Below are 14,977 nucleotides of genomic sequence, written 5' to 3'. Positions count from 1 at the left end.
TGTTCCGGCGATACAGCAAAAGCATGACGAGCCTGTCCCAGCACCTGGCTGACGGCAGTCACGAGTAGGAGGTGACGCTTGTGAAGGACAAATACGGAGAGAAACAACAGTACGAAATGGAGGATGAGGAACGAAAGGAACTCCTAGAGTTCCTTCAACTGGAGGAGACAGTGACACACGAGGAGGAGGAGGAGGAGGAAGAAGAGATGGAAATGGACCACACGGAACAAGACGAACTGTTTTTGTTCCTCAAGCTGCAGAATCCAGTGAAGGGGCAGGAAGAGGCACTCAAGCATCCTAAGGACGTGGAGCAAATCACGCAGGAGGAGGAGGAGGAGGAGAATAATAATAATAAGAAGAAGAAGTAGGGAGTAAGCCTTAAGGAACAGGACGAGTTGTCTTTGTTCCTCGAGCTGCTGGAACTATAATTATAGATATCTTCGTAGATAAATGTTTTATTTTTAGTTTTTAATTCGATGTTTTACACAATAAAATATTTATTCTAAAGGAATGTTGGCAAATCATAAATGTGTGTATGTGTGTGTGTGTGTGTGTGTGTGTGCGTGTGCGTGTGCGTGTATGTGTGTGTGTGTGTATGTGTGTGTGTGTGTGTGTGTGTGTGTGTGTGTGTGTAATTAGATAAAACCAAGCTGTATATATCGGTAATCAAATATATTAAACACTTAATATCCTCCTTGATCTCAGGAAGCAAAACATGACCAGAAACATTCCTGCAGCGGTGACGTCGCCATGTTTTGGTGTTTCCTTCCTCTCGTCACTTGTGGAGCATTGAAGCCAGGTTGTCACACTCGCTTGTTAGGTGGTCGTGCAAGGCAATGTGTTTTTATTAATATTACTTACAATACACCAACAGCTGTTTAAATAAAACCACGATAATACTGATCAAGGCTACAGATAAATGGCATGGCAGGATCATATCATTAAAGTGTGAACTAAAGCCAAAACAGAAGGGGCGGCTTAAGTGTAAGGGCCGCAAGCACCCACTTGCTTTTCTGTTTTTTATAAGGAAAGGAAGCAGCTCAGGGGGAAGAAAAGTAACAAAAAGCCAGCTGACACTGCTCCTGCAAAGTGTCTAGTAAAAAATTATAAAGTTCTGAAAGAGGACAGAATCATTTGAAAACCCAGGGAAGCAGGGAACCCTCAGTTCATTGCTTGAAAAATCGTTATTCTATTGACATGTGACAGTTTTATATCATGCAATTACCCCAATAAATACAGGACGGAGTACACGACTGGCCCCCGAACATGATCCTTCTTAGGTCACTCAAAATACTACAACCGGTGTGGCGGACAAGAAGTTCCAACACTAAAACTTGCACATGCGCAGCCCACCACGCCCCAGAGCTGCAGACGGCGGGTGTTGATAAAGATTATTTCATAGCAAAGGAGGCAGCTCAATAAGATACAAAATAGCCCGCTCCCACTTTCATATCTCCTGAACCCCGCAGACCTCAAAGATGTAGCTAGTTTAGTGTGTTGTGCAACACGCAGCCGAGAAATGAATAAAACGCTGGGCCATCGCGTCCAGTCCGCAGAGACTCATGTTACAGTGTATACACTTTGTGAGTACACTGTACCCTGACGCTGAGTGAACTGAGGACTGATTGCCTGACTGACTGCGTTATACAGCCTGGGGAACACCTTAAGCACTGCAGGCCGCACAGATATGTCTTGTTTAGAGTTTTGTGCCTTAAGGAGTCAGCCATTGGTGTTGCTTTGGGAATTTATCCTCCGGGTAGCTTCTGGTCCGCTACACCGGACACTACAGAGCGGTTCATCATCTTCCCAAGGCCTCCCCGCCTGCCTCCACACACTGCCTCCGTCGGGTCAAGTAGTGCCTCTCCGTCAAGTGTCCTGATGGGTGGGTTGCTTTCGGCTTACAGCAGTGCCTCCTCCCTTAGGTTAGGATCGGCCTCCGTAAATCTGTTCCGCCCTGAGAAGGAGAGGGAGAGTATTGAATCCCTGACAAACACATCTTACTCTTATGAGAACAATAAATCACAAACACTCCAATAAGTATATACATACATCCATTACTTGCAAGGCTCCTGGACTGGCCAGTAATGACCACCAAACGGTTAATGGGGAGGGGCCTATTTGCAAAGGTAGTCTATACAATACGAAGGCAATATATAGAACACAACCAATATTTGCCAGACTTTAGCACTGGCCAGTGATGTACACTAAATGGGGTAAACAGCGGGTAACTACAATCACATTAGTCTAACGCCATTAGTGGGCAGCTGATACTTCTTGACGCTCCAAAGACACACGCTTACTGGGGGAGGGAGAGTGTCTGATTGCTGCGAACACAGTATCATGAAGGGTATACACTAGGTGACGTTGTGTGCATGTGTGTGTGTGTGTGTGTGTGTGTGTGTGTGTGTGTGTGTGTGTGTGTGTGTGTGTGTGTATTACCATGGTGCCATGGCCAATGTGGTCTGCATTGCCACTCGTCAGACCATCGCGGCAGTCTCGGCGGCCGTTGCAGCGTAATCGTTTGTTGATACACGAACCATCCCGGCACCTGAACTCCCAGTGGCGGCAGCGCTCTGAGACGGAGTAGTAGTAGTAGTAGTAGTAGTAGTAGTAGTAGTAGTAGTAGCAGTAGTAGTAGTAGTAGTAGTAGTAGTAGTAGTAGTAGTAGTAGTAGTAGTAGTAGTAGTAGTAGTAGTAGCAGTAGTAGTAGTAGTAGTAATAGCAGCAGTAGTAGCAGTAGTAGTAGTAGTAGTAGTAGTAGTAGTAGTAGTAGTAGTAGTAGAAGTAGCAATAGTAGTAAAAGTAGTAAAATTAGTAGCAGTAATAGTGGTTAAGTAGCAGTAGTAGTAGTAGTAGTAGTAGTAGTAGTTAAAATAGTAGAATTATTACACTAATGCTGTCAATATTATTGGTGATACGAATAATAAGAGAAACTGTGAAATAATAACAATAATTATATAATAATAATAATGATAATAAATTATAATAATAATAATGATATTAATAATAATAATAATAATAATAATAATAATAATAATAATAATAATAATAATAATAATTATTATTATTATTATTATTATTATTATTATTATAATATTTAATAATAATAAAACAAAGAAATTGATAATCAGAAGAAACCAAAGAGAAAAGAAGAGAAAGAAGACTACAACAATGACGATGGCTTAACATGGAGGGGTAGCAGGTCTTAAAAGGATGTCAGCATCACAGTAGGAGAAGTTTGAAGGTCACTGCTCAGCAGGCCGCCTTAGTGCACGGTCACACGGTCTTTGCTACTCACTAGGTCGACAGCCTTCCTCATCCGAGCCGTCCCTGCAGTGAACGCAGCCATCGCAGCGGTCCTTTTCACTGATGCAGCCACCGTCTCTACACTGCCACTGGCCCGCACCACACCCTGCATTACAGCACACAGTTAGGCAGGGCTGGGCAGGAGTTAAATGAGTAACAAATTAAGGCCGACACACCATGGGTAGATGATACCTCATCATTGGTCAGGTCAGGGATTGGGGAAAAACGTTAGGTTGAGCATTCTGTTATGTTTTGTTTGCCCATACTGGAGATCAGATAAAAGGTCCGAAGTGGATAGATGGTTATAGATCTTCTGGTTAAGGATATATTCAAAAGCTTTAGAAAGACAGGAAAGTAAAGCTATAGGGCGGTAGTTTGAGGGATAGGAACGGTCACCCTTCTTAGGCACAGGCTGTACATAGGCGTACTTCCAGCAGGAAGGAAAGTAGATGTTGATTGGCAGAGACGAAAGAGTTTGGCCGGGCAGGGTGTCAGCACGGAAGCACAGTTTTTAAGGGCAATAGGAGGCACTCCATCAGGCCAATAAGCCTTCTGAAGGATGAGGCCAGGGAGGGCATAGAAAACATCATTCTTAAGAATCTTAATAACAGGTATAGTTGAGTCAGAGGGGGGATGAGTAGGATGAATATGCCCAGAATCGTCCAGAGTGGAGTTTATACCACAGATATTTCTTCCAGAGTGGAGTTTATACCACAGATATTTCTTTAGATAATTCTTGCTTGAATTCATCCAATTTCACAATTATGGTAGCCAGAGATGCTTTATGGAGGCATGGGGTGCACATCCAATTAATTTTAGGTATATTCTCCTGCTTAATTCCAGACAAATGAGCACATTTCACATGACACCATTTAGGGCACAAACAGCATCCGATCCATTTCTCGCCTGTGAAATCCTTACAAACGTAAAACAAATCCATCGCGCCTTTGGCTTTGCCAACCATGTCGCAAATAGATCAACTGTCAAGAAAAGTACAGTTGGCTCCACACAAACCTATACTAAACATTTACCGAGGAAAAAAAATACTGCTGCTATAAAGAAAATTAGCTCAAAATGATTCTTAAAACAACCACGCAAAGCACAGAAGAAACAAAGTTGATTGAAAATGCTGGAGGACGAAGGGGAATGGATGATGGCCAGAAGATCGGTATAGTGAAGTGAAGTAAGACAAGCGGGAAAGAAATAACAAAGAACATCAGTCAAACATCCACAGTCAGTCTTAAGCATTACATCAACCCTTCCTAGCCCGGCTTCAATCGCATTTTTCCCGCTTATACTGTTTATTCCTTCTTCATTAAACTCTCAACTCCCCACCCTTTACCCTCTGAAGCACCCCAAACTTTCCCATGCCCTACATTCGTCCCTTTCCTATTTATCCACTCACAATAGGATCTCAGTCCAGCACAGCAATCTTTCACATCGACTCTTTTCAGACCCTTCGTGAACCATTTCCCAAATAAGACTTCCAACTTTTCCTCATCCATCTTTTACTTCTTTACGCCCGCCTCGATAACTACTATTCCGCTTTCCCGCTCTCATTCCCAGCATTCCGTCGTCCATCTGTTTTGTACTCACCTGAACAGTCATGTTCGTCTGTCTTGTCCTCACAATCCTCGTCGCCATCACAGAGCCAGTCTTTCGGGATGCATTTGGTGTTATCACAAAGGAACTCGTCGTTACTGCACTCTGTGTGTGTGTGTGTGTGTGTGTGTGTGTGTGTGTGTGTGTGAAAGATATAGTGGTATTAGAGAAATAGGAATAGACGTGCTCTCTCTCTCTCTCTCTCTCTCTCTCTCTCTCTCTCTCTCTCTCTCTCTCTCTCTCTCTCTCTCTCACACACACACACACACACACACACACACACACACACACATACACACACACACACACACACACGCGCGGGTGTGGGGACAGACACTGAGAGCCAGGGCAGCTACTATCCTGGCGGGTGGCCTGGAGGGACTATCGTGGGGCAGCCCGTCAGCACACTGACAGCGTTGTAAAACAATACAATCAAGTGTTGTGGTATTCATACAAAATCATTGTTATTATCCTAAAAACGAAACAATCATAGCACTGCATAGCCCTATTAGATTATTAAATCGTTAATTAGTTTTATTTTGAAGTTAAGGAGTTAATATATGAGGAAGAAAGGTGTTGGGACTGTGTGGCAGAGTGGCATGGCGGGACTGACCCGCGGAGCCAACGACAAAACGATCTAGGGAATCTTGCTTCATTATACTGGACCACCGTCAAAGATTCACAACGCTGCGTGGCTAACAACTCAACTGTACGCAGGCTAGACCTACTCTGGAGCTGGCGGAAGTGCGGCACCAGTATTTCGGATCATTCCCCGGTCAGATATTCGTTATATTTCAACGATTTTTCTTGGAATTGTTTCAGTCTTTGAGCGACCAATTATCTCCAGGACCCTTGGGGTTGCCGGATATCCGGGGACCGTATAGTCGGGGTTTAAGTTTGCATGTTTCCTTAAGAAAACCCCAAAAAATTGTAATGTTGGCTATAACAAAGCCAATATGGATTCTAGATGGAGAAATATGACCAATCACTAAAAGCAGGAGTAGTGGTGGTGATGGTGGGGGTGGGGGTGGTGGTGGTAGTGGTAGAAGGACAGTTTTCTTCATCAGCGTTGTCGAGACACTCATAGTTGCCGTCACATCTTGCAGCACACGTGCCGTCACTACAGGTGAAATTCTTCGGCGATGCACACGTAGCTACTACACAGGAAAAAATAATATCAACAAAATCAAGTCATAGTGATATACGACCCTAACGTATGTTACTGTGTCTCAAAAAAACGAAGTCACAAGTCTAAACAGATTAACTATCAAGAAAAGTACAGTCGGCTCCACACAAATATATACTGAACATTTACCGAGGAAAAACAAGTATTGCTGCTATAAAGAAAATTAACTTTCAAATCCTTCTTAAAACAACCACGCAAAACACAGAAAAATAAAATTGAATGAAAATGCTGGAGGACGAAGGGAATGGATGATGGCCAGAAGATCGGTAGTGCAGTGAAGTAAGACAAGCGGGAAAGAAATTAACAAAGAACATCAGTCAAACATAGGCCCTCGTCGTACACATCCAGTCAGTCTTAAGCATTACATCAACCCTCCCCAGCCCGGCTTCAGTCGCATTTTTCCCGCTTATAGTATTTATCCTTTTCATTATCCTTTCAGCTCCCCAACCTTAACCCTCTCAAGCACCTCAAACTTTCCCATGCCCTACATCAGTCCCTTTCCTATTTATCCTCACACGAGTCTATCATCTTTCCATTAATTTTCCAACGCCCGTCTAAATTCTTAAGCATACTTAAACTTCTCAAACCCATTATCAGGACACACTAATAAACCTCTTCCACCGATTAATCCCCTTCCCATTAGCCCGTTTCAGTCTATTTTTGCTGTAGAATATCAGTCGAGCACAGTTATCTTTCACATCGACTCTTTCCAAACCCTACATAAACCATTTCCCAATAATACTTCCACTTTTTCTCCTTTTTCGACTTCCCTACGCCCGCCTTGATTACTTCTATTCCGCTTTCCCGCTCTCATTCCCAGCATTCCGTCGATCATCTGTTTTGTACTAACCTGAACAGTCCTGTTCGTCTGTCTTGTCCTCACAGTCCTCGTCGCCATCACAGAGCCAAGTATTAGGTATGCATTTGGTTTTATCACAAAGGAACTGGTCGGCGCTGCACTCTGTGTGTGTGTGTGTGTGTGTGTGTGTGTGTGTGTGTGTGTGTGTGTGTGAGAAAGATATATGAAAGAAATGGGCATTGAGACACGCTCTCTCTCTCTCTCTCTCTCTCTCTCTCTCTCTCTCTCTCTCTCCCCCCCCCCCCGATACTCACCACAGTCCTGCTCGTCGTCCCCATCCGGACAGTCCTTATTGCCGTCGCAAATATTCACTCTACAAATTGTATCGCCGCTCACACACGTGTATGTGCTGTCCCCGGGACAACTCCTTTCACTTATATCAAATGCGGGTCCAGCTGTGAAAAACAGACACGCACAGGATTATTAGAACGCGCATAACATCATAGAATTGATTTTACCTTTCTTGCTTATCGCCAAAGAAAAGAACAAAACATATACGCGACACTCTCTCTCTCTCTCTCTCTCTCTCTCTCTCTCTCTCTCTCTCTCTCTCTCTCTCTCTCTCTCTCTCTCTCTCCCCTCTCTCTCTCTCTCTCTCCCTTCTCTCTCCCCCCCCCTCTCACACACACACACACACACACACATACACACACATACGTACTCACACATACTCACCACAGTCCTGCTCGTCGTCCCCATCCGGACAGTCCACCTTGGCGTCGCACACATGCACACCACAAATTATACTGCCACTCTGACACATATGGTAGTCGTCCCAAGGACAACCCACTCCACGTTTTTTTAATGTGAATCTAACTGTGGAAAACATACATACATCCTTGTGCAAATTAATTGAAACAAACATGATTTTAGCCTACTATTTGCTATTACATCTTATTAAAGTATGCTAATGCAATAATTGAGCTGCTATTGCATCAATTATCATCTAAACATTTGCTGATGCAATAATTCAGCCGATATTGCATCATGAGATTTAGGCTGATGCAATAATTATTGCATCATACATCAGAAACCCCACTGCAGCTCATGAGTCTGACGTCACTCAGTCATAAGCCAACACTTTTCCGAGATGGACGTGACACCCAGAAAGCGTACTAAGATTGTGACTTTGCATGAACATACATCTAGTACATATCGAGAAATTGCTAAGATCGTTGGAGTGAGTCTTGCAACTGTTAGCCGTGTCATTAAATTGAAGCATGACACTGGATCGGTTACTCCTAAACGTAAGGGGAAATGTGGCCGTAAGAAAAAAACTACTCCAAGAGACGATGCCTACTTAATTCGACAAAGCAAAAAAGATCCACGCAAAACGAGCGACGCTTTGAATACAGATTTAAAGCAGAAAGGAATCGAAATTAGTTCCTCTACAGTTCGCAGACGGCTCCTCGCAGTTGGTAGAAGAGCCAGAAGACCTGTGAAAAAACAGCTTCTAACCAAAGCAATGAAAGAAAAACGGTATAAGTGGGCAAAGAAGTACAAAGATTGGACCAAGGAACAGTGGAGAAAAGTCATTTTTAGTGATGAGAGCCATTTTTTTGTACAGGGTCAGAGAAGCCAGCATGTTCGTAGGTCATCAGGAGAGAAGATTCGGGATTCTCACATTGATCAATGTGTTAAACACCCTCTTAAGAAGATGTTTTGGGGATGCTTTAGTTATTATGGTGTCGGAAGCCTTCATCCAGTTGAAGGAATGATGCGTTCAGCACAATACATTGATGTTCTTCAAAAAAGACTTGTTCCAGAGCTAGAGAAGAGGTTTCCTGATGGTTCTGGGATCTTTCAACAGGACCTTGCTCCCTGTCACACATCAAAAATTGTGAAGAATTTCATGACAGAGAAGAATATACAAGTGCTTGATTGGCCGGGCAACTCTCCAGACGTAAGCCCAATTGAAAATTTGTGGGCCATTTGCAAAAGTAGGCTTCGTACAATGGACTGCACAACTAAAGAAATGCTCATTCAGGCACTGATTCAGGTATGGTACAGGGACCCAAAAATCAACAGTGACTGTTCAAATCTAGTGGATTCTATGCCAAACCGCGTTCAAATGCTCATAAAAAACAGAGGAGGCCATATCCGTTACTAATTTGCATTTATCAGATGTTTTAGTTTGTTTGAAAAATAAAGATCCTTGGGAAACATATTTTCATTGCCTGTTTCAATTAATTTGCACAAGGATGTACGATAATTATTAAGCATAGCTCTGAAGTTCCAGAGGTTAACATTTCCTTCCTTCGTCGTCGTCATAGAATTGAACTCACATGGGGGCAAGCAGCAGACCTTCACGTGGTGCCCCTGTTATCCGAAAGGAGACCAACTGCTGTACTACACAAAGCCACAAACACTCTAGGGTGGTAAAAGGATCAACCCTCGGCCCTCGGAGATGACACTATCCAAAATCATCAGCTTTAATGCTGAAGGACTTTCGTCGGCAAAATTAGAGATCCTTGGAACTCTGAAAGCCGATATCTTATGTTTACAAGAGACACACTGCAGCTCACGGCCAAGAAACATCCCTGGCATGAATCTTGTTATCCACCAACCAAGCCCTGTCCATGGCAGTGCTATTTATACAAGAGATCAATCGAACATCCAGAGCTGTAGTAATCACTCCGCTGATAGAATCGAAATCCTTCAAGTCGAAACCGAACACCTCATCATCACATCAGTGTATAAACCTCCTCCAACACCATTTGTCTGCCCAGCAAACCACAACCTGAACGGCGAAAAAGCCTGCTTGGTTATCGGTGATTTTAATAGTCACAGTACCACCTGGGGCTACAGCCAGACAAACAGGGATGGTGAAGAAGTGGAACTCTGGGCTTTGAATAAAAATTTCATCCTCCTCCATGATGCCAAGCACAGACCATCTTTCTTAAGTACTAGATGGAGAAGAGGCTACAACCCCGATTTAGCTTTTGCCTCATCCAAACTCTTCAACAACTTTGAGAAATCCATCTTGAAACCAATCCCAAGATCTCAACATAGACCAGTGGCAATAGAGATCAGACCTGTTCTAAGACCAACCGAAAGCAAACGAATACCTAGATTTAATTTCCGAAAGGCAAATTGGGAAAAGTTTACAACCGAACTAGAGGCCGAAATAACCAGCATTAACCCATGTCCTGGAGATTATGAACATTTCCAAAAACTTGTCTGGAATGTTGCAACAAAGAACATCCCAAGAGGGCACAGAAAACAGTATATACCTTGTCTCACCAGCCAAAGTAAGATGTTGTACCAGGAATACCAACAGGCATATAATGACGATCCATTCTCTGAAAACACCATAGAACTAGGCGAGTCACTGCTCGACCTGATAAGCACAGGAAAAAAGGACAGATGGCAGGAACTAATAACCGGAATAGATATGACTCACAATAGTAAACAGGCCTGGAAAACAATTCGGAAACTAAACACCGAGAAGAATACCAACATAAGCGTAGCTGCAGTTACCCCGGACAAAGTTGCACACCAACTACTATTGAATGGCAAACCCAAAAATAAGGAAAGGGGACACAAAAAGAACATGAACGTTGAAATGACCGACTATATGAACAATAGTGAAGAACAATTCTTCCCATTTTCGACAGAGGAACTGGATGAAGGCATAAAAACAATTAAACTTGGCAAAGCATCTGGATTAGACGGCATCACAGCAGAAATGATACATAATTTCGGACCTAAAACTCGTCAATGGCTCCTTGAGTTGCTGAACACCTGTGTAACAACTCTAAAGATACCAAAAACATGGAAAAAAGCCAAAGTCGTAGCTCTCTTAAAACCGGAAAAAGACCCAACATCCCCTAAGAACTACAGACCAATCTCTCTACTGTTGTCTGTATAAGCTGTATGAACGCTTGATTATGATCCGAATTCTACCCACAGTGGATGACCAACTGTCCCACGACCAGGCAGGTTTTAGACCTGGCCGCTCCTGCTGCGGCCAGGTCCTGAACCTCACACAATACATAGAAGACGGCTTTGAAAAACAACTGAAAACTGGAGCAGTCTTCGTTGACCTCACTGCGGCATATGACACGGTGAATCACAGGGCTCTCCTATTTAAGGTAGCCAAATTAGTGAAAAATTCAACCGTTGTCCGGGTGATAGAGTCCCTCCTGAACAACCGGAGGTTCTTTGTAGAGATGAACAGCAAAAAAAGCAGGTGGAGGCTACAAAGGAACGGATTACCACAGGGATCGGTGTTGGCTCAATGTTATTCAACATTTACACCAATGACCAGCCGCAACTCCAGAACATCCGCAGATTTATCTATGCAGACGATCTTTGCATTGCGATGCAAGCAAAATCCTTCCATGCCATCGAAACCAGCCTCACAGATGCACTGCAGTCTCTATTAACCTACTACAAACGTTGGTTCCTAAATGCCAACCCAGGAAAAATCCAAGTCTGCACATTCCATCTTAACAACAGCCAAGCAGAAAGAAGCCTCAAGGTCACTTGGGAAAACAAAACACTTGAAAACACCAAGTATCCTGTATATCTGGGTGTGACTCTGGATAGGACATTGTCTTTTAAAGAGCACACAAGGAAACTTAAAGAAAAAGTCGCAACCCGAAACAACCTATTACAAAAACTTGCAAATTCTTCATGGGGAACCAACCCACAAACCCTAAAAACAACCGCCATGGCACTGTGCTACTCCACGCGGAATACTGTGCCCCGTGTGGCACGGTCCTGCCATGCAACAACTGTGGACCCAGAATTAAACCGGGCTTGCCGCTGAATAATAACAGGCAACCTGAAGTCGACCCCACTACCGGCCCTATATAGCCTTGCAAGCATTGCGCCCCTACATCAGACGTGACGCAATCACCAAGCAGGAGCGTGACAAGCAATTGACCGACAACCGACACCCACTGTATGGTCACCAAGAAATGCGGCGAAGGCTTGTCTCACGCAAGAGCTTCGCCACTGTTATAGGGCTACAAGGACGCACACCAACTCAATATCGGCATGAGCAGTGGATGGAGATTAGTAGGACCTCACCACATGGGCCACTCCCCCCACCATCTGAAAACCTCCCGAACGGAACATCGTTTAACAGGAAAGAGTGGGTAACCCTAAACCGTGCCAGGACTGGAGTTGGCAAGACAAACGGAAACCTTCAGAGGTGGGGACTGGCGGCTAGCGCAGCCTGCCCCTGTGGTGAGCCCAGTCAAACAATGGAACATATTCTCCGAGGCTGCGTGTTGGGCCCAAGCTGCTCCAACCAAGATCTCCTGGAAGCAAACGAAAGATCCCTCCAGTGGTGCCAGTGGTGGAGTGACAAGATATGATGATGACACAAAAAACGGACATGTTGTTCCTCTCCTGCTGAGGGAGAAGTTCCTACCCTTATATCTACAAAAGAACATATGTGGGAATGGCCCACCATTGACATGCATCCCATCTTTTTACTTTGAAATAAAGGCAAGAATCAAACAAACCAGCTCACCCGAGTCAGTCACAGGCTCGTCCATGTCTCTCGTCCTTGTACTCCAGCTTTCCTGAGCCTCCTTGGTAGTCCACGAGCCTGCTTGACGAAGATTGTCGCCGAGGTCGCGTCAGGTCACGGCCTGACACCCTGCTGGCCAGCACCCTCGTCTTGTCCGCAAAAGTAAAGTCTAAGTTTCGGCTCGGGTCATCCTGACCATGTAATGGGAGGAGAGTGAGACATAGAGGACCCGTGTAGATGCGTGATAACACACACACACACACACACACACACACACACACACACACACACACACGAAAAAAAATGGCGTCAAAAATAAATGTAGGAGACTACGCATACATTTTCCTGTCCCTCGTTAAATATATCAGTTCACGGGAGTATACCCCGGGGGCACATTGCCTCTCCCACCCTACGACACCATTCCCGGTGGTACCTCTGAGCAACACCGATCATTCAGATGTCGTCTCCGTGTTCACTGTCACCACGGTGGGCGTGTTTTGTTTTCAGACCATTTGGTGGCGGAGTTAGAAGAAGGTCGCTAGTAATCATATTGAAGGAGAATTGGAATTCTTCGTACTACCGATGAATCCTTGGGGTTGACCCACCCTCCCAACAAGCTGTCCTAACATGATAATTGAGTTTTCATACCAAAAAGAATCAACTTGATTTTTCTTTGAGTAGATTTAGAGTTAAAGACTTCCTCAGCATTGTGATAATTTAAGGCAATCTTTATCTAATCTTATTACGTATCAGAACGGTAAATGAAAGAGTATGTCCTTTCTTATATGCATATGAATTTGCTTAATATGTATACATGATTTTTGTCCCGATGTAATGAACTTTAACTGCGAGAAATAGTTCGTGTGTTGCGTTTTATCCATTGCGGTAACTATCGCATAATCACCAATTAGCTGTTTCTTTATTACATTTTTTTCTCGAGAGAAAACGATTCAGATAAAATAACAAGGGTCACATATTTATTAATATACCTTGGGGGTTTGCAAAACAGTATTAGTTACAGAGATTAACCATTTATTCCAAACTCAAATAGTTTCAGTGACACTTGTCTGATATTTTTTTCCCAGTTTATGGTTAAGATTTTAAGTTGATTTTACGAGTTTTCTGAAGTTTTTGTTGTCAATTCGTGTTCAATGAAGCGACACTTTGTCCCAAGTCTCGTCCCAACACCATACGTTCAAAATATCTGCTCAAATGCTATACATGGGTAGGTGGTGGCTGAGTGCTTAGCGTGCTAGGCACACATTCACCATGCCATGGACAACGTCGGTTCGAATCCCCACCTGGGATTTTTCAGTCACCGCCGAGTAGCCTAAGACTACGCACATCCTGTCCATAAGACCACCCATCAACCCGGACTCTAGAAGAAACCGTCCAGTGAATCAAGAATGAGTTCCGGGGGGGCAGCATGAGCCAAGCATAATTGGCGCCACTATAAAAAAATTGCCTGCGCCACGACGGGCTTGGGCCGACCATCTGGCCCCCTGAAGAAAGCCTGCCGGCTCTATAGGCGGGGATGTAAAAAAATAAATAAATACTTTGGGACATCGCAAGGATTGCTGTTAGTTACTGTGTATTAAACACGCTTAAATAACCTTGCAGGTCCCCTTCCCATACCAAGTAACTTGTGCCACGATCTATCGCCTTCCTAAACCCATGAGCTATGTGGGCATCCCCTCAGACTCCTCTACTCAGGATTGTCTCAAATTTTGAAGCCAATGGCGAGTGTGACATCCGCGTTCTCCCTCAGAACTGTGACGGTCTGTAGCGCTTCCTAGGTTCTGCTCATTGTCCCTAATGCTCGCATGTCTCTGGTCTACCTGAGGCAGAGAGTGGGCGAGGGAGGCGGCGAGCAGCAGGACCACCACCAGGGAGCGCAGCGGCGGCATGGCGGCGGCTGGGGGGTGAGCTTCTTTGCCTCCTCTGACACACACGGGACCCGCACGCTGGGGCCGAGCGGAACAAAGTAGCGTGGCTCAGGGTGGCTCTAGACGTATATGTAAGGCCACGACTTCCGCCATTTTGAAATGGGTATAGGCACGGAATGCATAAAGAACGGGTTATCTAGGCAATGACAAAAAAGTAAGATTAAGGCGTAGGAGGTGATAAGAGGCAGGAAATACACCGAATATGACGTGTTCCTATCGATGTGGTTACTTATCAGTGAGACGTGATAACCAACAGGAAGCAAGTATTAATGATAAGCGATCCCTGGCTGTTGCAAAATCAATAAAACGCTGCCGCCATTAGCACGCCGTCGACGACTCCAGAACCTTTTAAGTTAAAATTAATAGTTACAAGACCAGTTCCTAAGCTGAAGCAGTCTGAGGAAACGAATTAGGGATCTGTTGGCTGAAAATATTTAAGGTAACAAGTCAAAGATATGTTATCAAGTGACCTGGTAAAGCTAACAAACCTGCTGAGGATGACAAAATTGGGGCTGGAAGGTGTGTAGGGGGAAGTGAGCAGATGGCTCGAGTTAGCTAATAAAAAATAATTATGTGCCAGACGTCAGAAGTCT

General features: G+C 44.2%; 1 long non-coding RNA gene across 4 annotated transcripts; it reads right to left on the bottom strand.

The window, feature by feature from the left end:
- Positions 1-1,775: 1,775 nt before the first annotated feature.
- Positions 1,776-14,437, bottom strand: LOC126991902 (uncharacterized). Of its 4 annotated transcripts, none has more exons than XR_007745913.1 (9): positions 14,277-14,431; positions 7,629-7,769; positions 7,208-7,348; positions 6,945-7,055; positions 5,898-6,062; positions 4,903-5,013; positions 3,299-3,412; positions 2,440-2,573; positions 1,777-1,954 (listed from the first exon to the last, which is right to left on the bottom strand). It is a non-coding gene; the product is annotated as an uncharacterized LOC126991902 (long non-coding RNA). The 4 variants fall into 4 exon arrangements; XR_007745915.1 differs by lacking the exon at positions 14,277-14,431 and adding an exon at positions 12,439-12,449; XR_007745916.1 differs by lacking the exon at positions 7,208-7,348 and having other exon boundaries at positions 1,776-1,954; positions 14,277-14,432.
- Between the last annotated feature and the right edge of the window lie 540 nt (positions 14,438-14,977).

This window comes from Eriocheir sinensis, unplaced genomic scaffold (genome assembly GCF_024679095.1).
Source record: "Eriocheir sinensis breed Jianghai 21 unplaced genomic scaffold, ASM2467909v1 Scaffold36, whole genome shotgun sequence".
Classification (NCBI taxonomy): Eukaryota; Metazoa; Arthropoda; class Malacostraca; order Decapoda; family Varunidae; genus Eriocheir; species Eriocheir sinensis.
The sequence above is the reverse complement of the archived record's forward strand: the minus strand, read 5'-3'. Positions and strand labels throughout refer to the sequence as shown.